General features: G+C 43.1%; 1 long non-coding RNA gene across 4 annotated transcripts in view; it reads left to right on the forward strand.

Annotated features, from left to right (window-relative positions):
• Nucleotides 1-2,475: 2,475 nt before the first annotated feature.
• Nucleotides 2,476-25,684, forward strand: part of LOC135312137 (uncharacterized) — a 34,742-nt gene continuing 11,533 nt past the window's right edge. Inside the window, exons 1-6 of one of the 4 annotated variants that reach the window (XR_010371810.1) lie at nt 2,476-2,744; nt 3,277-3,478; nt 4,068-4,211; nt 5,705-6,035; nt 20,083-20,294; nt 20,640-24,712. This is a non-coding gene — a long non-coding RNA (uncharacterized LOC135312137). Of the gene's footprint in view, nt 3,479-4,067; nt 4,212-5,704; nt 6,036-20,082; nt 20,295-20,639; nt 24,713-25,684 lie in introns of all 4 variants that reach the window. The other 3 variants (XR_010371811.1, XR_010371813.1, XR_010371812.1) reach the window with 3 other exon arrangements.

Below are 25,684 nucleotides of genomic sequence, written 5' to 3' on the forward strand. Positions count from 1 at the left end.
CCTGAAATTCCTATTAAAACACTTCAGGAATGAACCCAGGCTCTCTAGCCTGCTCACAAGCAGTTTATTGCTAGAATGCTATATCTGATATTGAAGAATCAGCTTCTTTGGACACATTGCAGTAAGCTGCTGTGTCCTCCTTGGAAGAGGATAACTCTTCAGATGAGTTATCCTTGTATTGCAGACAGCCATGTTTACAAATCTGAAAGGAGCATTTAACAGTAAATAGTCTCTTCTGGGTAATGAGCTTTTATGCTTCTAAGAACTAGCCTTAATTGAAGAACAAGCAGTTGCTTTGTCCTCCAAGCCACTGGAGCCTGCTGAAGAGGGAGGAGGTTTTTTGTGTGATGTTCTGTGTCAGTTCTTATGTAAGGTTTCCCGTCAGATGTGTTTACTTGGCTAATACCAGTTGTGAACTTCATTTTTTTCTTTTTTTGGTTGGGATTGTTTTGCAATATTAATTTAAAAATGGGCTGTTCCAGCCCTTCTTATATTTAGTAGCACTGCTGTAGACATCAGCAGACAAAAGAAGTAGACCTGTTCAGGTACCTATATATAACTCTTCACTGCAGCACTGGCTTAGAAGGGCCCCAGAGATGTCAGTAAAGTGATGTGACTAAGGTGGCCTCCACACTTGCTGCAGCGTCCAGTGGGTAACCAGCAACTACTGGGGGGGACCCCATGAGCGCGGAGCTGTGCTGGGTGAAGGATTTGAAACTGCAGTGACTGCAAGCTGTCGACATCAGCCACGGGAGGTTGCTCTGCTGTGGCCAATCCTCCTTCTGCCCCACATGCTTTTGTGGAGGGTAAATGCTTGCTCACAGCATTCCCCTGAGCAGGTGCAGCTCCCCTCCTGCTCTGGTTTTCCTTACATTCGGAAAGGCAGGAATGCTATGCAATTTACACAGCTGGCAATTTTTGGCCTTGTTGGACAGGCCAGAGTGACTGGTAATCAAACCTGAGCATTAATCGAGGTGTATTATCGCAGCGTTTCTCCTGACAAATTTCTCTCCAGGGTTTTGCAGGTACCGACGGGGTCCTACAGTGCTGATACTAACAACAGCAGCTAGTTCACACGTAACTGCCTGTGGCAGTCTGGTGCCGCTTCCTCCCAGAGAGCTTTCGTATAACATGTGTATGTGTTTGTGAAACCAGGATGCTGTTTGCTGTGTATTGAGTCTTTATATTTCTAAGTACTGTGACTGACTGGGAAAAGAGCTGTCATTTCTCTATTACCGCAAGCCTGTTCAGACACACACATACCCACACAATGCTCTCTCCTGGGCAATGGTACAGCTGTTCTTTTATTTGTGATAATTGTTTTGTTATTGTTATTCGGCTAACATGAAAGCTGGGTGGTTGAAAATAATCAGAAAGCTAAAGCAAATTGTGTCTCGAGGGCAGTGAATGGATTGGAGGAAAAAGAATTTTTATACTAAAGTGCTCTTAGGTGGTACTGACTGATTAAGACTAAATCTTACACTCGGCACCAGCACCCCTCAGTGATCCAGGAGTCCGAGTCAAAGTCCCTGGTCTAAATCTGGCTGGAGAGAGATTTAAATTGCAGTCCCAAAGCTTCTGGAATAAACAGTGAACTATTGCTCCTTTAGTCAGACCCTTCCTTGACCAGACATTACAGCCCTTTTGAAATGCTATGCTCATTTCCATAAACCCCTGATACTTTTGCATGGGAAAAAAAAAAAAGAAAAAAAAAAAGCCAGGAATTTCTTGACCAGACCTTCTTAGGCTCCCATCTCTATCAGAGTAATCTCTTCTGTAGGTCTTTCTCGATCTAGTATATTTGCTGGTGTTAGTTGACAAATGAGAAGGGTTCTGATATGATTTGGTCCCATATGTAAGCACTAGCGAAGCTGCAGCACAAACCAGGGTTCTGCAGATACATAAATGCATCAGAAATTGCTTATTTTTTGCAGTCAAGAGATAATTTACGTATGCAATCTATCACACTCTCCTTACTGAACTTTCCACTGACAGGCTAACAAAACTTCTGGGATGCCGTGAAATCCAGGATGAAGGCAGTTAATAGGTTTTCATGAGGCTGATGGTATCTGGCATGGCACTGGTGGAGAGAGGTATGTGCTGTGGTGCCAGGGTACTGGGCACTACCAAAGAACCCAACGGCATTTACTCACCCATAACAAAAATACACAGCAGGCCATATGAAAAAATCTAATCCAAGAGAGGTTACAGTTCCTGTTCATCGAACTACCACGCGTGCAGCCAATGGCCTATAGCATGAAAGAATATAATCTGGTACTTAAATCTGAGGACTCTTATGTTTATGAAATTGCATTCTTTCTAGCAGTGTTCAAAGGTAAGGATTAGATAACTCTATTCCAAAATCCATTGCTGACATCTGAAAACAAGGCTTGCAACAAGGCCCGTGTATCAATAGCGCCCCACATCCTTAGTACTCATTAACCAGGGGCAGAGCTGCAGGAAGGGTCCCCTCACATGCTCCAGCTCGTGCTGGGCGGGAGTGATTGTGTGGATCTGCAGGTTCTCCAGCCCTGTCAGGGTTGTTTTCTTCCCTGTTCATCATTTTTAAAAGTGGATGTGGGAGACAGCTGGCTCAAATTCCACACCCACCCACACCAGTAGCTGCCTCAGTGTCAACAGTTGACAAGCCTGAATTGTGAAGTGCTTCAAGAATAGTGAAAAAGTTGAGCCTGCTATGCTGAGAAATCCTTTATTCCCCTGCAGGAATGATGCATAAGCCAAAGGTTAGAACTATTTTATTTCTGGGTGCGTATATCTATGGATGTGACTGACTGTAATGTAAATCAAGGTTTTTAAGCAATACCAAAAATACAGTAGATTTGTTAATATGATGAATCTTTAAACAGCAGAGGACACTGAGTATGTATACTTTTTATTTTTGGTCATTTAAACTAGGAATATTCAAATGATGTTCAGCAAATATTTGCTCCTGGTTTTAAATAAACTTTGGCTTATCCTGATACTCCTGCCATGTTTGCTTTGCGCAACAGTCCAGAGAAAGGATTTATTTGTCAGATCACATCTGTGAGTGATTCTTGGTCTGTATTTTCTTTACAAGCATTTATTATGTAGGTCGAAACACAGGGATTCAAACTTCAGGATGTGTTGGGTAGCTGCTGTGCATTTTGGTTCCGTGCGTAAGGAACAGAGCAATTAGAATTGCATTTCCTCAGGGGATAATTATGTTTACAAATTTCAAACATGCTCTCTGCAAATACGCTGGAGTACTAGCCTAAATTGTTTTGTTCCCACAAGCACAGCAGATGATTTTATCTTCCTCTTTGACACCGGACTGCCCAGTTAGCCCCTCCTTTTTCACAGCTGCCCTACATTACTTCACCACCTTCTTGTAGAAACCAGTTACAGAAGCAAGAGAGAGATTATTACCCGGCATCTTCCCTAAGAGACAGACTACAGAAAATATTTCATGTCAATAATTCAGACTGTTCAGCTTAAGGTAAGTCGAATCTCAATTTATCCCACATGGAAAACTTGCCACAGACTTCAGTGCAAGCTAGGTCTCCCGCTCCCCACGCGCTCCGTGCTTCAAACAAGGCCTCACCACAGTTTCTTTTTCCCTCTGTACACCACCGCCACTATGGCCACTTTGAGATTTAAATCAGCTTCGCTTGGCAAAAACAACGAGAAATGGACTGAAAAAAAATAGGTTGCCTGCTAGAAAGCACTGGGAGATTTCTCTGCTCACTGGCAGAATGATCAGCAAAATCCTTTTGAAGATTTCAATTTGCTGAGGGTACTAGGGCAGGCACAGGAACAAGTCTTAAAGAACTGACATAAATCTCAGCTTTTTCTAAGGTTTGTGGACATCAGACAATAGGGTGGATTAAGTAAGATGGTCCCTCAACGAGATGCCAGAGAGAAGACAATATATTTTGGGTCTTAAAATTTAATTGTCAACATTTACTACCAAAGAAACAGTTTAATGGAAAACTGAATTGACCATGATCTGTCCTTGAGCATCAGAATGGAGGAAAAAGCCTCAAATATATTTTCTGTCCACGATGCAAAACTGCCTCTTGTTACAGCCCTGCCAAGAAACCAGCACTCCTAGACCAGATATCGGCTGTTCCCATCAGGGAAGCCAGCCTGCAAGCCAGGCTGCTCTAGAAAGAGTCCTACTTTGCTTGGATTGCATTCATGGGATCCACTTTTGTGAAAGGCTGAAGGAAGTGAGTCAAATATCCTCTCCGTGTCCCCACCTGAGATGAAAAGAGCTGTGGTACATGGCCAATGCACCTAAGATTTGGTGGGAGAGCACAGGCCCGGGGATGGAAAGGAAGATGACCTTCTGTAACAAGCATCAAAAGCACAAGTCTGGGCACTCTTGTCCTGTCTTCACCTTCCCTTGTTGTCAGACATCACTTTATCTATACCTAGAAAATGGCAGGAAATCTTCGACAGTATCAGGACCAACACAAATTCCTGAAAACCTCTACCAATATCCTATAAATAATAGTGATTCTCTACCGACAGACACTTCCAAGTTCTGACATTTAACTTGTTCTTCATTTGTGATATGTGTCCTATGGGTACTGTACAGTGCCATTGCGTTCAATCAGAATGTCATGTAGTATCAGCTCAGCACCCTGAAATATATGTCGATTCTACCATATAGGTGGATTTATAAACCAAACTTGGAACGGTAACTTGATAACAAAACAATTCAGATTGTCTATACCCTTGCTGGGCTATTAACTCTTAGCACAGGCAGTGTACAGTAGATGTGTTGCCTCTTTTTCTCCTCTTTCTTCCCAAGCGTAGATGTCAGACACATAATTAAGGTGACTTAAAAAGTGACAGTGAGTGGGATTCATGAAGCCAGATACAGATGACCACATGCTACATTTGAGGTTTTGCCTAGATTCTCTGCAAAGATAATGGGAAGGAACAGATGCTTGCTGGGTATTGTTCATATTACCCTAAAAAGACTTTTAAAACGTGACAGGTGATTTGTGCCCTAAAATTCCTCATTTTTCTGCATTGACAAATGAAGCACCGAGTAATGTGCTCAGCTGTAGATATCTACAACCTTGCCCATTTTAGCCGTGTGGCAACGGTGCATGCTTACAGCCCATGGGAAATAGGAAGTAATTTATTTTGGTGCACAACTATCAACAAAGGGAGTCTGGAATAATTTATATTGCCTGTCGTTTGGCCTGGGATAAGAACAAGTGCGTAGACAACTCAACTGAAGGTTGATAACCTGTTAGGCCTTGGTAACTTGATCTCACTTGTAAGTCCTCAGGATAGTCATAAGAAAGGAATACAAAGAAGGATGAAGTGTTCTATATTCTCTCCAACAAGACTCACACCTCTGCATGAGCTGTGTGGAAGGAAAGACAACAGAAGTACAGTGTCAGCCAGCAAGATAAAAGAACACATTTGCAGCTGATTTTTCTTGTCCAAAATCACACCAACTGAAGAACACATTCGACCTTTCTCCAGAAAAAAAATATCCCTTCCTAATAATTAATGATTAAGGAGATAAGTTAATGTATACTGGAGATAAAAAGTAGACACAGCAACAGCTCTGTGGGCTGTAATGGTGCCATGTGAGATTTCATGAGCTGAGAGCTGGGCTCCATCGCTGAAGTTGTTGGTTCTACCGGAGGCACGTGGCAGGCAGTGAGGAATCTGTTAATGTCTCTGTTCTGTTCTCCAGGCTGTCAGGAAACCGTGATTGCAAGGTTTTCCAGGAGTTTCTTGCAACAAATTGCAATATGCTGAATACTGCTTTTCCAAGAATATCACCATGTATAATTTACAAACAAAAAGATAAGCAATAAACAAGAGGAGAGGAGATCTGAAGAACTTCATAATGATTGTAGAGTGTGAAGATGGAACTATGGACAAAGAAATTTATCAAATTTCATGAACATCTGTTGCCTTAAATCTCTCCTCCTTGGTTGGAAGAGGCCTCCTACCTTCAGTCTAACCTTCTTGAAGCAGGACTATCACAAACACTAGATCAACTCAGATGTGGTTTTGTCTAGGTGAGTCTTGGGTGGTGAGCCAAGGATGGAGATCTGACAACTTCTGTTAGCAACCTATTCCACTGCTACCCTTCTCTGCTACTGGAAATGTCACACTCAGTGTCCAGCCTGAACTGCCCAAGCTGCAGTGTGTGGTTTTTGCCCTTTCTTATATCCACTGCCAGTGCTGAGAAGGGTTTGAATCCCATATCTCTGCATACTTTCAGTGTCAGGTTTCTCCTCTTTTTTTGCTGCCAGCAACAGTATTTCAAGTTCCTTCCCTACTCCCCCACCAAAGTTATCTGGCAGACTGTGATGTAACCAGAGAGGGTGATCTTGTGCTGACAGCAAACCTGCATATGGGGATGAAGCTAATGAATCTCATCACACCCCACACTCCATCTCTAGTACTGCTGCATGTGAAGGGAAGAAAAGAGACATTCCTGAACCACCCTCCAAATGCTGGCATCCTTGCTGCAGTGATAGGTTTCCTTCATGTCTGACTTTTCTGCTAAATGTGAGGCTTGGCACAGAGAATATATTAAATAGAAAGAAATTTTATATAATTTTTAATCTACATTAACATAATCTCTTTCTGGTCAACCGAGTCTTCCATGTTTCAGCTAGATTTGGCCTTGGTGTTTTGATACAAAGACCCATTTCTACTGCCAGACCATCTCACCTGGAGTGACCACAGACTTTCAGTGCATCCTTCCCAGGCCTCACAGTCATTGACTGAGCATGACTGGTAGATAGGTTTGACCTGAAACCCACAGCACTATTTAATCTGGCTCTTCTGGTCAGTAAGTTTACAGAATGATTCCATGATCCAAATGTTCTTACTCCTTCCTTCCCAGGAGTCACCGAGCAGGGCCAGACCTTCTGCAAATGCCGTTGCAGTGGTTTGTTTTACTCTGCTAGTCGCAGCTGCCATCTGACTCCAGCATGAAGATTAGGGGCTTGTTTGCCAGGTTAAACGACGACGACGACATTTGGTTTCCTTGACTGACCCTGACCTCGATGTTAATCAGTCCTGTGTACTCCTGCTGCAGTTCCATATGGATGCTGACATTTCTGTACAGGTCTTTCATGTGATCAGTTTTCTATTTGTTGAGTCCCTTCTCCCTGAGGACCCAAATGTCACTTCGGCTGCAGGCCAAGCTGCAGGATCTGCAGGTTTCCCGGTCCGTTGGGGACTGTGACAACTCTCTGTCCTGTGTTGGTCAGGAACACCTTTTTCAGCTTGGCTGTAACTATTCCCAAAGTCACAGCACGGTCGACCTGACGGCCACTGGGCTCCAACCACTGATGCCCTTTAGCTGCCCTGGGTCGACACTGTCTTGGCTTTAGATGCAACAAAACTCCTTTCTGCTGCTTCCCATCAGTCACAGGTCGAACAGCAGTGCTAACAACATGCCAGCAGAGAGACATGGCCAGAATGAAACAGAGCTTTCAAGCTGACTCTGTTTGGACCCATTTGGAGTTTTTAATTTCTGTCATGTCTTTGCAGAGATCTGTATTTCAAAGGTCTACCACCGCCTACCCCAGCAAATGGCATCACGTTTCTCTCCTTCCCCATGTGTGCTTTACAAGCCTCCAGCGACGGAAGCTTGCACTGGAGTGACTTCTTGTTGTCAAGACTGAGGGTTACAAGTTTTTCTCTGTCTGCTTTGAACAGGGGCTGATAATGAGCAAACACATCTTTTCGTGCCTGCCTGCTAAGCCAGGACTAAGTTCTTCTCAGTGAGTTCTAGTGCCATGCCAATGATATTTCTCCTTCTTTTGAGAGAAGACCTCCTGATGGAAGTTAGAAAGGATGTCGATTCCTTCCCTAACCTGTTTATAGAATTTCTGAGCAAGGTTTAAAGCAACTTTTAATACTGGATATATTTCTGAAGTGAGCATATATTTTTAAAGGCTGACATCTCCACACGGCTGAGTTTATGGAGCATGTAACTACACTCAAAATGGAATAGACTTATTTGAATTATCCACACTTTTATAAAGCCACTTATCACCACGAGCTGCATGACATGCAAACACAGGTGCATGATTCCCAGTTCCTCCCGCAACATGGAAAATTATTATCTGTAGCTGCAGATGAAGGGATAGAAGATAGCATTTTTGGAAACTTCTAAGTGATTTTTAGGGTCCACTTAGAAAATGTCCTGTGATTTATCCGGGATATTAATGGAAAAGATCTTAAAGCCTCTGGCTAAGCCAACACCTTATACCAGATATTCTATGTCCAATAGCAGGTACAGAGGTAACCCTTATCTAAACAGAAGGCTGCGAGGCAACATGAGAAAGTGTTGATGTATGAACTGCTACAGGCAGACCTCAAGATCACCATTAAATACATACCCAAATCCCTTGAAACTTCTGGTTTTTTTCATGCAAAATGCAGAAAAGATCACCTGCTTTTTAGGAAAAAAAATAATCCTGTTCTGTTTTAAAAAGGCTTTACGAAAGCCTTGAGAAGAAATACTAACAAGCTATTATTCTAGAATCACAGAATAATTTATGTTGGAAGAGACATCCTGACATCTCTGAGCTGGCTGCAGGAATAATTCTGACGTTGTGGGAGGTTGCCCGTGGCTTTGTCCAGTCAAGCTCTGAAAACTCACAAGAAACCTGTTCCAACGTCTGGCAACCTCACTGTGAAAAAATGTTTTCTGTTCCTATAATGATTTGGCCTAAGGAAGTCAAACCCCTTTTTATGGGCAATTCTTGGAGCCATTCTAGGTGGAACAGGAGGTTTTAAACCCATTCATCATTCCAGTGCATAGGGACAAGGATTCTTTCTGGAGTCTCAAAAAGTGGGTAAATATGACTATCTACTCACCCACCCTTCATCATGATACCTCCTTCTCCACTCCACACACCCCCCTTCTGAACATGTACCTAGGACAGAGATACACTCATTGTAGTTATATGGTAATTTTAACCCAGCCAAAGTCCACTTTGTCTCTCCTGTTTATTTCTGTTAATTTTCTGCCCATCAGCTTGTGGATCATTTTCCACATTCCCACTGTGCCTCATTCAAAGCAGGAAATGAACGCCAGCTCTCCTGCCCTGGGCCGCTAGGTATGACAGAGTCTCTGACAACAATCCTCCATCCCTGCCATCCCTCCTCTGAAAATTAACTTCACCCTGAATGTATGATGTAACTGCCACTCAAATGTCAACAATTCCTGCAAAGCACAGCACCTTCAGAAACATATATTTAGGCAGATATGAGTTGCATGAGCCTTTGGCTATTACTTAGTTTTCTTTCAGACTTTTTGTGGCCATTCTCCGCTTCATGTCTTGTGTGGAAGCCTCTCTCTGCTGTGCGTAGAGCAACCGCTGATCGCCAGAGGTCAAGACCCCTGCTAGTGCAACCATGGGATTGCACTGGGGCACTCCAGCAAGGGTTTGTTCTTGACTGAGAACCAGCTCTGCTCCAGACACCAGATGTAATCTGGTGCCCTTATGGCATCTGCAGTACATGTTTGTCCTTGCTTCAAATCATCTGGAGGGTTTCATAGCCTATTTGTTCCTTCCCTTGCAAAAACAAAAAAGCTAAAGAAACACTACTTCACCTTCAGCCACTGAAATTCATATTAACAGGTCCATCAAAAATTCAGCCTCTCATTAGGTGTGACCAGATAAGACATTCTTCATATATTTTACATATAGGAGAAATAAAAATGGAATATAAATGAATATTGAAGAATATTGGTCTGCAAGAAAGAAAGGAGACAGACTCAAACCATTCCTTACCATTATAGAGATTTACACAGATGGGCAGTAAAGACCCAATGGCTAAAGGTAAAATAAAACTTAAATTAATACAGCAAGATTCTTTAAAGTTGGACTAGAGCAATTATTGCTTCCTTCTGTGCCGCTCTCTGGGCTAGGCCACATTTCCGGGAGAGGAGACTGCTCAATCCCTGAGAACAGCCAAATATTCCCAGGTTCTTATTGGAGGGTTAATTGAAGCGGACAGAAATAGCGAGAGCCCGGGAAGCCTGCTGCCTGCTGCTGGAGCATGGCTGGGAAGAGCTGGGAGCAGACACACAGCCAGGTCTTGGAAACACCAGGGCTTTTTGTTGCAGCCCAGAAATGCTGACCAAGAAAGAGCATGAAAGACAGATACCAGATGGGCCCTGTTGTCTGAGAAACTTTGCAGTGTGAAGATGACTTGGATGTGGTGTACAGGAGCTGGAATAACCCTTCAGCAAGAGACCAAGACAATCAAGTTGTAAATGGAGATTTATGAGATGAAACCCATTCCCACTGGATTAATTTAAACAAAAGACCTTTGAAAAAAACCTATGTTGATGCTGTTCTTTCTGTACTCTTGCAATTGTAAATAATCTTTACTGAAAGTCACGTCAGGTGTGAAAGTTAATATAACTCAATCTCCATCTTCTACCCTGTTCTTGCAGGAATATCCAAACTAAGACTTAATTTCCTTGTACTTGCGCCATGTGCATGGTAAATTCCATCAACAAAAAATTACCTCTGTCTGCATGTCCTGAGCTCAGTTGCTGTCTCAGATGACAGGACACCTACTATATTTTTCAGTCGCCTGATGGAATTTCTAGTCTTGTACATCCTCCTCTCCAGATTTTCTCTATTAAAATGAAGCCTAATGGATCCAAAAAGAATCAGATTCCATGTGCTGATCACATCCACCTAGCTGAAGTCCCTGCTGTTCTACTTCGCAGGATTTATGTCCCTCTCTGCTTCTTATCACTTAATTCCCTTTTAAGACAGGGACACCTGCCAGGAACAAGGAGGCGATATGCCATTAGAGTCTCCAAATGCCCTCTGCTGATAAAATAGGTTACTCAGTAATTACCCTAGCTGAAATTTCCACAAAGAAAGCCACATGGACACTTGATAGTGGGGGTTTTTTTGTGTAGGTTTTTTTCCCCTGCTATACCAATACAAACTGATGGAAACTTTCCTGACAAATCAGATTTTTCAACCCAGCGAGTACTAAGTTTTCACCACCAAGCTCAGGAGTGGGAAACAGAACCCACTCACACAACTACTTGCAGTCTGCAGACTTTCACAAGGACATTTCTGTGCAAAGCATGCTCCGCCTGTTGCAGCAAGAGCTAGGAAGGACAGCTTCCCTGATTATGAATAATGTGTGTTTTTTCTAAGACCCATAGGTGGGAAAAGATGATCAGAGACAGCTGTTGGCTTTGGCATGGTTTCCTTGGAGCCATTCACATTATACTCGCCTGAGCCCTGCAGCCAACAACAGCCTCCTCGGCTCCAGCTTCTGCATCCAGCTCAGGGCCCGGAGCTGGTATGGACTGAATGGTGTGCTGAGAGTCACTCCTGATTAACCATCCTCAGGGACAGGAATGCTCTTCAGGGACTGGGAAAGAACATCAAGCACTTGCTCTAAGCAAGCAAAATTAAACAGTCTGTTTATTTTTCCTCAAGATTGCTGTACCTAAGACTTTATTTGCTAAATTTTTCATTCTCTGGTAGACTGTCCCCTCTGCTGCAGGAGTGAAAGCCATCAGTCTTTCCTAGACCACACAGCTTTGCTCTGCATGAGCACCAGGCAGTCTCTCAATGAACTTTGCCAAGTCCTATTTCCTGACACACTGCACTCCTCCGGATTTCCACACCTTGTAAAAACCAGATGGTCAGTCACCTTTGATGTACAACAGAGCATTTCAAAGAACATCTCCATTTAATCCTAAAAGTCTGATAACATAACTCACTGGTTTGGTGCAGGGCTAGAGAGGAATCTTCTGTCCTCGAAAGATACTCCAGGAATGACCAAGAGGCACAAAATATTCTCTGGAGCTGAGCAATAAACAGAGGCTGGCAAAGGCAAGAAAGTCACCTGGAAGATTGTGGTGTCTGTGTAGCATAAATATTCCTGGGTGGGGTACTTTTCTTCTAAGCAAAGACAGGTCTGTGGGTATAAGTCTTTTCTGTCCCTCCCCATATGAGAACAGGAGGTTGCTGAATGCTAAGCCCTTGCAAACTCATCCGCACGTTAATGCTGCTAAGCAGAGAGACGCTGCTTACTGGAAAACCCAGGTCTTTTCATTGAACATGCAAGGTGAGATCATTGCTTGATGTACGGTAATTACTAGGGACATAAAGCACTTTTCTCATTAAAGCTCAATCTGCAGGTATACTTAGCTGCTGGCTTCTGACTCCAGAGTTTTGGTTCTCCTTTGAAGCACTGATACTGTCACCTGGACAAACTAGGAAGCCAGAATCTTTTTGCTCTTGGTTTTACTGCCTAATGAGACCATCTGCAAAATGCACTTAACGGTGAACTTCAGTGGAAGAATAGCCCTTTAAAATCTCAGATCTTTGCTTGTGACTGAGAAACAACTAATACCAACTAAGAGAGTATTAAGAAAGAAGGTGGGGGGGAAACCCCTGTTGTTGCTTTTCTGCATCTGCATCTTGACTGGGCTTCACAGGCTTCATGGATGTTTTCTTCTATCAAGTTAAGAGACCAGGAAACCTGGTCCATTTTTAACTCTCCTCTGTATTAAAAAAAAATCACCAACGTACATAACATTTACCTCTACCACTGTCATGAGGCCAGAGTCCAGCCCAGAACTCACCAGTTGCACGTTTTCTAGATTATTACCTGGCCCAAGCCCTTAAATACCTATCTGTAGTCTTTAAACAAAATCCTCTCAAACCTTTAAACCCAGAGCAGATTCTTCTACAGCATCAAAAACAAAACCCGAGGATAAAAAGTGCATTATTGTGAAGGCTTGCTTCCTGCGGTCTGGCATTCCTTACCTCATTGCTATTTGTACTTCAGGAGGGCTCAAGGACTGCGATGGTGGACTGGAGCATTTCTCGAGAGCACTGCATGAATTTTAGAAAGAGTCAGCACTCGCTTACAGTTCTGATACAGGACAGGCAAAGCATATACCAAAGTAAGCATGGAAGGGGTAAGGAAACATTCCTAGCGAATAAGAGATTTCCTTCAGCCCCCGCACGTAGGGCTGCCATGTCCGAGTCTCTTATGTTTCGAAAGTTTTCCTCCAGCACCACTACTTCACATGGACTTACGGCCCTCTCCTCATTCCCAGTGTTTTCATGTTTATTTTTAGGCAGAAGCAGATTTTACAAAGTGGAAGAAAATAAATAATTCCTGGAAAGGTGTATACTTTGTCACAGACTTTTGCAGCCCACTGTGAAAGAATTTTAGCAGCACACACCGTGCTTGTAGCTGGAGATCTAGAAGAGCAGTGACGTCTAGGGCTGAGTTCGAACTTCTCCCCAAGTGCAGGGCCACCCCTAGTCTTGATACTGACGTGGGAAAAACTGCATGAAGCAACAGGCATTTTTCAGGAAGGTTTCTATCTGTTCTGAGCTCTTAAAGATCACCGGATTTACAGACAGCTGAACTTGGTTTCAAATATATGTGGAGGAAAAATACACTTTGCCTTTGAATCTGAGTCTGTACCTTTACATGGTTTACCAGAGAACTGGGGTGGAGATCACAAAAGTCTGTGGCACGGGAACAACTTATTCTGCTCTATTTGGGTTGTTGGAAGACAGCTGGGCCCATCGCGCTCATTGATGCACCTTCAGTAGATCAGCTCTTTTTTAAACTGATGCATGTTCCATGAAAATACGCTCCTAGAACAACATTGTAATTTCCTGAGAAGTTAGGTAGATTTACTAAAAATCTTGCTTTTTCAGAATAAAACAGAGAGAAGAAAAGGTGATTTAATACTGCGGAAACATCTCGTTCTAGCAATTTTTGAATGAAATGTTTTGCTAAATTTTTTTTCATATTTATTTACATTCTTATCTATGTAGTCTTTTTGCCAAATCCCATTGACAGGGATCATTTTAAAGCAACAACTTGTTCCCATTGAGAAACCTGGGAAAAATTGACAGGTGAACTTCCAGGATGTTGCTCAGTGACTGACACCTCCTTGTTTATTAGAGAAATTAATGAAATAGCTTCTAGAAAACAGTACTTTATGAAGGAAGAAAAGAAAACGAGAAGGGGAAGATGAAATAAATTAAGTGAAACATGTCCCCCATTTCCAAATGTTTGGGGTTTGGCCCATATGGAACTAATGTTCCTGATGTGCTTTGCATTTGTAGCTAGAAGGTGTTGGTAACACGCCAAGGGTTTGGCTATTGCTAAGCAGCACTCGCACAGCATCAAGGCTGTCTCTCCACACATATCTCCAAAGGCCAGTAGGCTAGGGGTGGGCAACAGGTTGGGACATGACATAGGTGACCCAAACTGACCAAAAGGATATTCTGTTCCAGATGATGTCATGTTCAGCAAACAAGGCTAGGAGAAAGGACGCAGAGAGGGAGGGGGCATTTGTTATTAAGGTGCTTGTCTTCTGAAGCAACTGCAGCAACTGCCACATGTACCGAGGCCCTCCTTCCCAGGAAATGGCTGGACATCTGGCCATCACCTGCTAATGGGAAGTAGAGAATAAGTCTCCTTTCCTCTTGCTTTTCTTCTACATGCACCCACTGCTTTTTTTTTTTTCTTTTTTTCTTTTTTTTTCTCCATTAAACTGCCTTTATCTCAACCCATGAGTTTTTCATCTTGTTTTCTCCCCTCCCTGTCCTGCTGAGGAGGGGGAGTGAGAGAGCAACTTGGTGGACACCTGGCAGCCAGCCAAGGTCAACACACCACACCAGCGTACTTCTATCACAGTTTACAAGATTACGTCTTGCCTTCTGGAGGGGAACAGACACCTGCTTCATCTCTTTTGTAGTATCATAATAGTTGGGGTTTTTTTTGTATGAAGTGTTTGGTCTTTATTATCTCTTACAGCTAGCAGGTAAGCTTCATCCAAACTTCATTTGACCACACAATACCAGTGTCTTCACTCTTCAGACCTAGCAGACACTCCTGTTCCTCAGAGATTTTTCTCCACTGAGGAGGCACCTTGATCTTCAAGACCACATGCAGGCTTTGCTGCCCAAGATAGACATCTTAAAGAGAAGCTCATCTTTTTAATCTAGATCTTTTTGCACCCAGAGCTATAAGGTATGGCATTAGATTACAGAGATTACCCATCACAGAGATCGATATTGTGGGTGTACCCCAGATTAATGGATTATTAAAGTTCTATCATTTCCTATATTTCATTATAAGACTTAAGAAAAAATATCAGAAATATCACAAAAATGAAATAAAATATAGAAAATAAGTTGACCAGAGACTTATAATAACTTAGAATATTTTAGGTTGGAAAGGACCTCTGGAGGTCTCTAGTGTGACCTCCCACTGAAAGCAGGGCTAGCTTCAAAGTCAGGTCAGGTTGCCCAGAACATTATCTAGCCGAGTTTTGAATAACTCCGAGGATGGTGATTTTCATGTTTCAGGCCAGATTAGTGATCATTTCCAGCTGGCTCCCTTTGTCCCCAGCAGGTGCCTGGTACTCCTGGCTTCCAATCTATGAATTTATCAATGTCTTGTTGGAAGTAGGCAATACAAACATTGGGCACTCAGGTGTAGACAAACCTTTGTCTCAGAACTGAAACAGTTCACACATGCTGAATATGTTACTGAACTTTATACATGCTATGTGTTCTTCACCAAAGTTCTCCAAGCACTCAACTACTATGCAGACTATAAATACAGACAGCTGTCTAACCAGCCATGGCTTTCATTGGAAAGGGCTTCCATTATCTTCCCTGTTTCCATAGCAGGAATCAGAAGAAAGGAAGACAGAAGTCACCTACAGCAATTTACCAGAAGTTGCCCCAAACCTTAGATGACCCTTCTGGCAGTTTTGACTCTTGGGTCACTGCCCAAACTCCAGACAGCATTTTGCATAGAAAAGATGCATAACAATCATAAATCCAATATAGTAAAGCACTTAAAGAAATGCTCAAAATCTTTGTTGAATCGTAAATAATAACCTGAATCTATGCATGCAATAGCCTGCCTACACTGGTGTAATAAAGAAATGGAACCTGCCTCATTGTATGGAATGTGGACTTACCTACCAGTCAGTTAAGTTTAATTTATGATAAGAAACTGAAAAATATGACAGAAAAGCTCAGAAATGCACTGTGAAATAATAACTGGTTTTACTTTTCTGAAAAATAAAAGAAAGAACAAACTATAGTGATATTAAATTCTTCATTTAAAAGACCTGTACCCAGACAACAAAGAGCATTAGCGTTCAGGAATGAAATTAGACAGAGACAGCCAGATAAATATCTCCCTAATTCCTTCCTAAACTGTGCCTCCCTCCAAATCTCAAAACGATCCTTAAAAATTGCAAATGGATATTCAGAGTTCAGAAACAGCAATTTTACTTTTAGATGGATGGCTGTGGGGAGCTATTTCAAATTTGTTATAAATTTCTTTGGATCAAACAAGCTGTGTCAAAGTTTTTGGAGGATCAGGATGAGCCAACAACCAAAAATCCAGTGATACCTGGTGTCACTGGTGTGGTATTTCCGAATGGACTCTCACTACTGGGTGGAGGCCAGCAGCAGAAGACAAGGCATCCATTGTTAAGACAGTTCTAGAAAATTGAGTGATGGATTTTAGTCTGAAAGGAGACCATTGGGTGACAGCAGTTGGAGAATGTGAGATTGGAGAAGAAAATCAGAAGAGAGCAGTCCCTCTGGTACATGTAACAGATTTCCAAGAGCAAGATGACACCTACAGCAATACATATATACACTATAGATCTCTCCAGTAACTGCCCTTAGACACCGCCCACCCAGTAGCTGGTCTTTGGGTCCTCTCATCTCCAGTTACTTAATGCACAGACACATACGCATGCAAAGAGGTGTCTCAGCAGACCCCCAGATCTCATGGTCTCTCCAGTATATGGCTTGGACCCCTTTGTCCCTCCAGCAGCGAACTCACCAGTCTTGTGTCTCTCCAACCCGTGGTGTGACTCCAGTGACTACAGACCCCCATGGGCACAGGCACACAGAATAGGGAGTCCCTCACCCAGGGCAGTACTTAGAAATGGAGTTTAATGAGAAGACAGGACAGTCTGCATTGATCTGGAGCAGGGCATGGCCAGACAAGTATGGCCAGGCCAGCACACATGTGACCTGCCCCTTTAACTCACTGTTTTCCCATGCTTCTTCCTCCCCAAGCCAGCCAGATCCCTCCCTTTCCCTTCCTTTAATTCCTCCTCAAAACATCCCATGTGGAGCCTCTTGCCCTCATCAGCTCATGGGGTGGACACTCTCCTAGGGCAGCCCTGGGACTAGCAGGGTCTGGGGATTGTTTCTCTGTGGAGGTTATTGGGGTCTGTCACCCCCACAATGTGTCTCTGTGCTCCTTTGCGTGCAGTGAAAAAACCATTAACCACATAACTTAACGAGGCTCCTTAAAACTGATGGTCTCCTCATTTGTCCTCAGTTATTAAAATTACAGGCCTTGTTTTTCAGCTTTGTGAGGTTTTTCAACATCACAGTTTCTCTAGGTCTCTCCCACCCATTTTATCAACTGCCAATGAAACACATTAAACCCAGTTCAATTTCACAGGGAGACTTACATTCTTGAGATATCTGTATTGGAGTCTTCTCTGAATGAATTGCCTGAAAACTGCTTCAAGAAACCAAACCAAACCAAACCAAAAAACCTCCCAACTACAAAACACCTCAGACCTCCTGCTAATATTATTTTCCACGTATTCCCCTTGCAGACAAACATCACACAGCTATTAAATTCCTTCATGTTGTCCATGTTTAGGGAAAGTTTCATTTCTCATGAGGCTTTGAATTACTTTATTCTTCAGCACATGCATATTTGTAGACTTGCCTTTTGCATGTATCCCTCCAACCACTCTCCAGAGAAACGGTCATCTCCTGATTGTCATCGTAGCGATTCCTTCTTAGGTTGCAACAGCCCCAAACTTGCATCCCCCCCGGCCCTAAATAACCCCTTGTTCTTGCACATGCTGTTTCCAGTGGGAAGGAGCTGGGAAATGTTTAATTAATACAACTCTCTCACTTCCCACACAGAAAGCCAAGCTGGTGGTGTTGCTTCCTAAAATCCTTTCTGGTAGAGGCTGGGATTATGGGACCAAGCAAATAAAGTGGATGGTTGAGGCCACATGCAAAAGTGGCTGGGGGTTCCCGTGACACAGTACCTGCACTGTGAGGGTCGGACATCGTCAAAGCCAAATTTCCAAGGAAATCCTTTCTGCCTGAAAGAAGGCAGCTCTTGAAATAATCTTAAAAAAAAAAAAAAGACAGAGCATCCACAACTTGCAGAATTTGGGACTGAGTATAAATTTTGCATAAAATAACTTCTGACCAAGCTTTAAGCACTGTTATTTCTTCTGGCTTTTTTTTTTAACCCTTTACCTGCTGACTATCAACTTGGTGACATATTTTTAAAAGTCCGGCTGGTGTAGGATAGTTTATGGCATTTCAAGAACAGAAGAGAGACAGCCAGATAAACATCTGTTTAGCTAAATCCTCATTAGATGTTTTCTCTCCCTGAGCCTCAAAGCAATTCTAAAATAACCCAACCAGGAATCGGTGTATCAGGGAATGAAAACCCATTCTATTTTTAAATTGATAATTGAAATGAGACACCTCAGGTGGTTTGAAGTGGTTTGACAAGTTTTGATATAGAGCACTTCCTCCTGCTGCTTGCTCACAGCTCCATAGTCTCACCAGCTACCAAAGGGATGAACTTGGGGCAACACAGTGTAATCCCTGGGCTGTCTTTGTATGAAACTTCTGGACTTTTAAGAGGAGTTCTAAATAAAAATGAACTGACAGGGATTCTTCTTAAGCTTTTGAACCTTTTATCACCTGGCTCCTGCCAAATTCTGTGTCAAAAACTGGGACTCGGCACCTGCCACCAAAGACAAGTCCTTATTGTAGCTGAAGGGAAGCTGAAGGAGAGTGAGGCAGGTGGAGGGAAGGAGGAGCCCTCTCTGTTGGGCTACTTGCCGGTGGACCAGAACGTTGGCTGTTCTGAAGTGGAATGTCCCAACAGAGGTCCAGCAGCACTACCCAGGCTAACCAAGGTATGGAGCTGCCTCCCCCTACACAGTGTCATCCACCCTACCAGAACTTGCAGGACAAAATGCTGACAGAGTGTTCTGGGTTTGTTCTTTTCAAGACTGGAGTAAAAATAGCTACTTACTGCCCCATCAAATGCAACCAAAAATCAAATGGCTGATTCCAGAGGATGCAAATACCCAGGATTTACTGTTTGCATTATGTAGCTTCCAGATCCCCATTGCCTTTGGTTTGTCCTCCTTTCTGGACTTCTCTCCTTGTGCCTTCTGCTGTCAACTCTGTACTAGGGTAATGCAAATTTGGTTTGAATTCACTACTTCTAAAAAGTACCAGACCAGCCTCATCCAGCGCTGAAACCTGTCTGGGCTCAGCTCACAGCTCTACTACTGACTTGTGCAAACTTGGCAGATCTCTCAGCTCTTCCTTAGCAGCTCTGTTGGCTATGATTACAAGCTCTGTGAGATGGGAGCCATCTCTCACTGTGTTTCAGCAGCACGTGGGGCCATGAGCCCCGATAAGAAACTTGACCAACCCCTATAGTACACAAAATAAATTTTCTACACCAGTGAGAGCTGGTGGCTGGTAGCCTAAGGGTGCAGGTGGTCTCTTCAGGTTGTATAACTCAAGCCATTCTCCTTGGGTCCTTTATCTCTTCTGGAGATAACATTACACAGGTCAGGAAGTGTGAAGTCATTCTGGATTTCCTCTGAAATAGAGGAGGATTGGAAGGGATATTGGACCTTTTTCCTAACACTTTTTCAGAAGGAAGTATGAGGGCTGTCCTTTTCCCATGGGACCACAGATGCCCTGAGATTAGGATTGTCGAAACAGTCTATAGGAGTTATGCACTGACTGAATTTCCAGTATTATTAGCTCTATTGATGCTAGAGATGTGACTCAACCATGTTTGAAAGACCTTCGTTTGAAAGTGAGAGCTGACACTACTCACAAAGGAGGACATCAACCTCCCCTCCCTGCCCAAGACCGAACATTTTAGTTTTTGTTGGCTGGACCATTGAGTTTAATTAAAACCTGATTTTAGGTTCCATAATTTATGAGGTGTGTCTCCTTCAATTAGTGACCTGTGAAGCCTGAGGATGAAGACTGGGAGAAGTCACGAAGCAGAGAAGAGTGCAGTCTAGGAAATACCAGTTCTTCTTTTAATACAGATGCAACAAAGCCGAAGATAAATCATAACGTACAAATAATGAGGCAATACAAAATTACAGATCTTATCAAGTATGCATGTTTTTACAGCTTCACCGAGCTGCAGATGGACAGTAGCCTAAGGTGAGTTGCTCTTCTCCATTACAATACCAAATCTGTACTTTATATCCTTTAACGAAGCCCTGTACTTTATATTCTGCTATTTTGCCTTCCTCTCTTTGTTACAAAGTCAAATTAGCATTTCCTTTGCCATTCTATGTTACATTCACCTCTGCACATTCAAGATATATGGGATCACTGCACATTGAGTCTGTGTCTACGCATACAGATATATATTATTATGGTAGATTTGTATTTTTCAGCTTTATTATTTTGCCAGCATTAAAATCAGAAGTGCATTCCTCATTCTTTAATTTGCATGATTAGTTGCAGTCTTACTTTTTTTTTTTAAATTAAAATTTACTTCAGATCATAGAACATTGGCTAATCACCAAGCTGTTTGTACTTTATAAATCACCTCAACCCATAGCTGGAGACGTGGCTTTTAAAGCAAGCTTTAGCCGCAGCACTGAAGTTTGTCTAATCAGCTAAGCTCCTGGGTTTGTCAAAAGGAACAGAATGGTGAGGCTTTGGTTTGCACCCATCTCAGCCAAAGGAAATTCTCCAAAACTCAAGAAGTCCTGTGTGCCTGGACAAAGGAGGAGAGACGTCCCTGATCAGGACGACCCACACAACTGCGCACAGGATGCTCTGCAAGGCAATCCTTGAATCAAGTCAGGGTGAGACAGATCTGACCATGCTTACTCCAGTGACTGCTTTTTAAGAGTGGCACTGAGATCAGCAAAGTCAAACTCTTTCCCCTTTCCATGAGCGCATATGATGCCTGATCCTACACACAGGTAAGCTGTTTGCTGTGACTCTGGCAGGCTGAGTAAGCATTCTCTCAGGGACCCATAAATTCCCTCCTGCAGAGAGCTGCTGGGGATTAATAAGTTTATTCTAAATCTTCTCTGCCTTCTTCCCTGACAGCTAATAATCCTCTTTCACTATGGATGGGAGCTCAACATCAGGGGGTATAAAAGATGAATTTTAACTTTTAAAACTAATCTACCTCTGATCTGGTGTGAGGCTGGCACATGCCTTACACTCTTGGTGCAGAAGCTACCGTTGAATTTCCCTCATATTTACACTTGCTCTTGGCCCTGCATTTTTTAACATGCCTGTTCTCCTGTCTTTCAATTTCAGGACACATGCCAACCTAAGAAAACCTGCAAGCAAGGAAAGAGTGGTTTAAGAGAATACCATATTCCAGATCTTGCATGAAAGGACACCTTATAGCAGAAATAACGTTGTGCTAAGCAGATGCAGTTTAGCAACATGGCCGTGTTATAAGGGATCACAATTATTACTTGCACAGTTTAACAGCCACATTTGTTTTGACCCTATATTTTGCATTTAATCCACACAGTGCTGGGAATTCACACAAAGAGTGAGAGAGAGGGAGAAATCCCTGTTCATGTTCACAGTTCATTATATATTCAAACTTCCTTTGAAAGTCTTTCACTGAATAATAAGTTGCTAAGCTTTCCCAGTGCTCCCTGTCTCTGAGGCCAGAGTACAAATACTTTCCCAGTAATTATGGAACAAAAAAAAAAGGAAAGAAGTTATAGCAACTTGAAAACTCCAGGATGACCTTGAAAAAACCCTCAAAGTTTACCCAGGATGGTCTCCTTGTTGTCTTAGACTACACCCCAACCTTGCTATTCCTAATGGGAATAGCCCAGACTCTTCCTGGTTATTTCTTATGTAGATGGAGATGAAGCACACTAGTTATTTGGATTCAGCACATACTAAACAGAATTTACAGGTTGTAAAGCGAGCATCATGTCTCTGATTAGGTCCTTTATTGTTCATCACAGCTGAGTGTCAAACAGAAATGTTAGCACCTCTGTTCTTCAGGGACACAGTCACAGAGCTGTAAAAAAAAAATTAGTTAGAGTGGGGATATTAATTACACATCACCTGCCATTTTTTATTTCCTTTGTCATTTAGTCAAAAAGCAGGTACAATGTGGAAAAATTAAGGCACAAGTTACCATCTGACATTTTGGTGGCGTTTACTGAATTTTATCAGACCACATGCACCTGCTCTTACAGAGAACTTGCTTACAGAGGTGAGATGTCAACACGACTCTGGCATCCCTGGTTTGGTTAGGCCAGGTAGACCTGGCTCTAGGACATGGCTGTGGGCATGGGAGGCTGCCCAGGGGCCTCCATGATCAGCAGCTGCCACAGGGACGGGCCCCTTCCCTGTCCCTGACCTACTAACTTTCATGTGCCCATTGCTGTCTTCACAGCAATGTCATATGCCCAATTCTGGCAGAATAAAAAAGCCTAAGTTGCTTTCCAGCTAAATCACCAACATATCATGCCAGAGTGTCACATGCAAGCGGCAGGCATCTGTGTCAAGCTGAGCTGGCCTGCGAGGCAAACATACATCTAAAGAGCTGATTTTCAGGATTTGCAGTTGTCCCACTCAGGCAGTGCAGTAGGCGCCTCCCCCAGTTCTGGGGCTCTACAAGGGAGGAGGGGTTGAATTCACCTATGACCACCCAAATAATTGCTCACATAATTTTAAGATAAAAGTTTTACTTTGTTTTCTGGGTGTTATTCAAGGCAGAAGGACTCTTTGCTCCAGCCCCAGAAATGGACACATGGTGTTTTCACACAAAAGGGTCCATCTCTTTAATGGATCCCTAGTGATTTCAGTAGATCTCCACTGCCAGACACAAACAGTCAAATGTAAAATATGAATACTGGCCAGCATGAAACTGTGCTTACCCAGAAAGAAACACAGAGATGTCACTTCTTTCTTGTTGCAGAGGAGTGAAGAAGCCCTATACAAAAAAATAGCCAAAAGTATCAAATTCAAGTAAGAGAAAGGAAGAGTTTTCCCCTTGATGAACACGTAGGTGCCAGAAACCAGTTGCGATAGGATACACGCAGGCCAGGAATAAAGGCAGATTCAAGGAGGTATGAAGATAGCATGGATATGGGGAGTTGGACAAGATGATATCCAGAGGTAATTTCCAACCCCAACCATTCTGTGATTCTGTGTTATCTCACAGTATTATAACTATTGTGATCCCTTTTTAAGCCCATAGAGCAAATTTGAGGAGAGGGATAATGAGGATGTGGGCAGATTACCTGACACCTGCTTACCCCAGGACAACCCTTGGGCCCTACTTATAAAGCTACTCATTTGAGAGGGGCTTCTGGAGTTGGGGATAACAGCTCACAGCCCAAACTACTCAGTTCCCAGATTTTCTCTTACCCATAAGCATGTAGTAGCCATGGCAGAGCTTGCTCCCTCCCTTCCGTGCTCACTGCCATGGTCCCACGGGCCTTCGCACAGCTGGATAGAAGCAGAAGGTGTTTGCGCAGCTGGTATCTGAGAGGGCTCTTTGAATCCCACAGCAATTCTAGGGTTTGTCTGCCAGGGCTGCAGTAGTGTCTAGCTGAGTCCTAAGGAATTCACCCACGTGCTAATCAGAGTCAGTTAGCTTGCAGGATCATATCTCAGCAAGAACCTGGAATTGCTCATTTAGGTTCAAAATTAAACTGTCAGTCACAGAAGATGATTCAGAGGTAAATGCTAACCTGCAAACCATATCTTCCAGGGTGCCGGCTGCCTTGCAAAGCAACTTGTCAGAGCAGGAGATCCTGAGAGAGCATCTGGGGCAAGGTGGTGAGTCTGCCATGGAAGGAGGTGCTGAGTCTGTCACCGTCGTATTCATCACTAAGGCTTTGTACCCCCTCTGCCCATCGTGTCCATTGTCACACGGTGGTAGAGCATGAAACTGAAGTCTGAGGTTGTGTCAAACCATGGGATAACAGCTAGCAAAGAGAGCATCCAGCATGCAGCAAGGCACAGCAGTGTGACTCAGTACCCTCCTGTTTTTCCAGGCAACTCACACGTCTAATATTCCACCTTCTCTGTTTCCCCCACCATCTCATTTCGAGCTTTTATGTACGACACGCTTTCTGATGATTGATTTGAGCTATTCTTATTTTATCAAATTAAAGAAGACAGAAAATACAACAAGAATTAACCATCAACCCCGGTGGAAGGCTAAAAGAAACTTCCTCTAGAAACCTGTGAAAAATAAGCGTATTAAGTCACTAAAATGGAGCATCCAGGCATAAAACGTGTTGATTGATAAAGGGCTTTGGTTCCATTTAGTACAACAAAGTATTTCATTTTTTGAGCACAGAATAGTAAAAAATCTCACAAATGCCAGCAATGTTAAATTAATCTTTTGTTGTTTCCCTTCTTTTTGAAGCTGATGCTTTTTTCAGGTAGTGCCCAGGACATTTATTGTCACCTACTCAGAGACACCGTTCTGTCAGGAACTAAGGAAGAAACAGAGATGCTCCAATGCTGCCAAAGTCAATCAGGGATTGCATGGATGATTAAAAAAAAAGCCCTCCACCTAAAAATTCTGGGAGACCCGGAACCCCTAAAACCGAACAGGCTAGAAGGTATTTGGCAAAGAGGAACTGCTCCTCTCATTAAACAGGTCACTATACAGCAACACATGCAAAAATGAAGATTCAAGAATCAGGCAAACAGAACCATGCTTGTCATCTGTTGAGGATGCTCTACTGAGCCGGAGGAGGATGAATCGGATGCATCTGTGTTCAGTATTAGGCAGACAGCAATTTATAAAAGCCAGCCCCATAACGGGCAGGGTCAGAAAACCTGAGGTAAGGACACTCCGGGTGGGAAGTCAGACCCTCCTCCTTTCCCAAAGAGCAGGATGATAAGCACAGACGGCTTTTCCTTTCCGCTGCTTTTAGAGAGAACGGATTAAGAATCAATATGGATGAGGCCACCATACTTTGGGAAGAAGGGGCAGGGCAGAGTTTAGTTTAAGGCTGAAAGCCATGCCACACCATTTCTCTTCATGGATAAAGAGCAACCTGTGGCTCTGCTTAACTCACTAACAAGACAGAGTCTTGTAAGACACAAGATGCAGTTTGACTGGACACCCCATTTTCAGTCAGATGGGAAACAGCCCTTAGAGCTTCCCACGACCAAACTCATGGCAGCCTCCAGGGATGGTTTTCTCTAATGACTGCAAGGGAACCCACATTTCCCATTTTGATGTTCAATTTTCAAGCCTTGTGACACCTTTCAAGCACCTAGAGGAGAAAGTTTAGAACTTTTCAGCAGTTTTTTTACATTGGGGTTGGGAGGTAGAGGCATACTAGATGTTGTTATGTGGCAGAACAGCTCGTGACTTTCATACCCATTTGATAGCACCAACTACTTTATTATTTCCCCTCTGGAACAGTCCTATATTATACAGCAAATTGCTTCAGAATACCTGGCTAATATATATTTTCTGGAAATCTTGTAAGTCTCATTTTTTAAAAGGCAGGCAGCCAGGCATTTAAGAACCCGAGTTCCACCGAATATCAAAAAGGTATGAGACTCCCAAACCACTTCAG

Source organism: Phalacrocorax carbo, chromosome 2 (genome assembly GCF_963921805.1).
Source record: "Phalacrocorax carbo chromosome 2, bPhaCar2.1, whole genome shotgun sequence".
NCBI classification, from domain to species: Eukaryota; Metazoa; Chordata; class Aves; order Suliformes; family Phalacrocoracidae; genus Phalacrocorax; species Phalacrocorax carbo.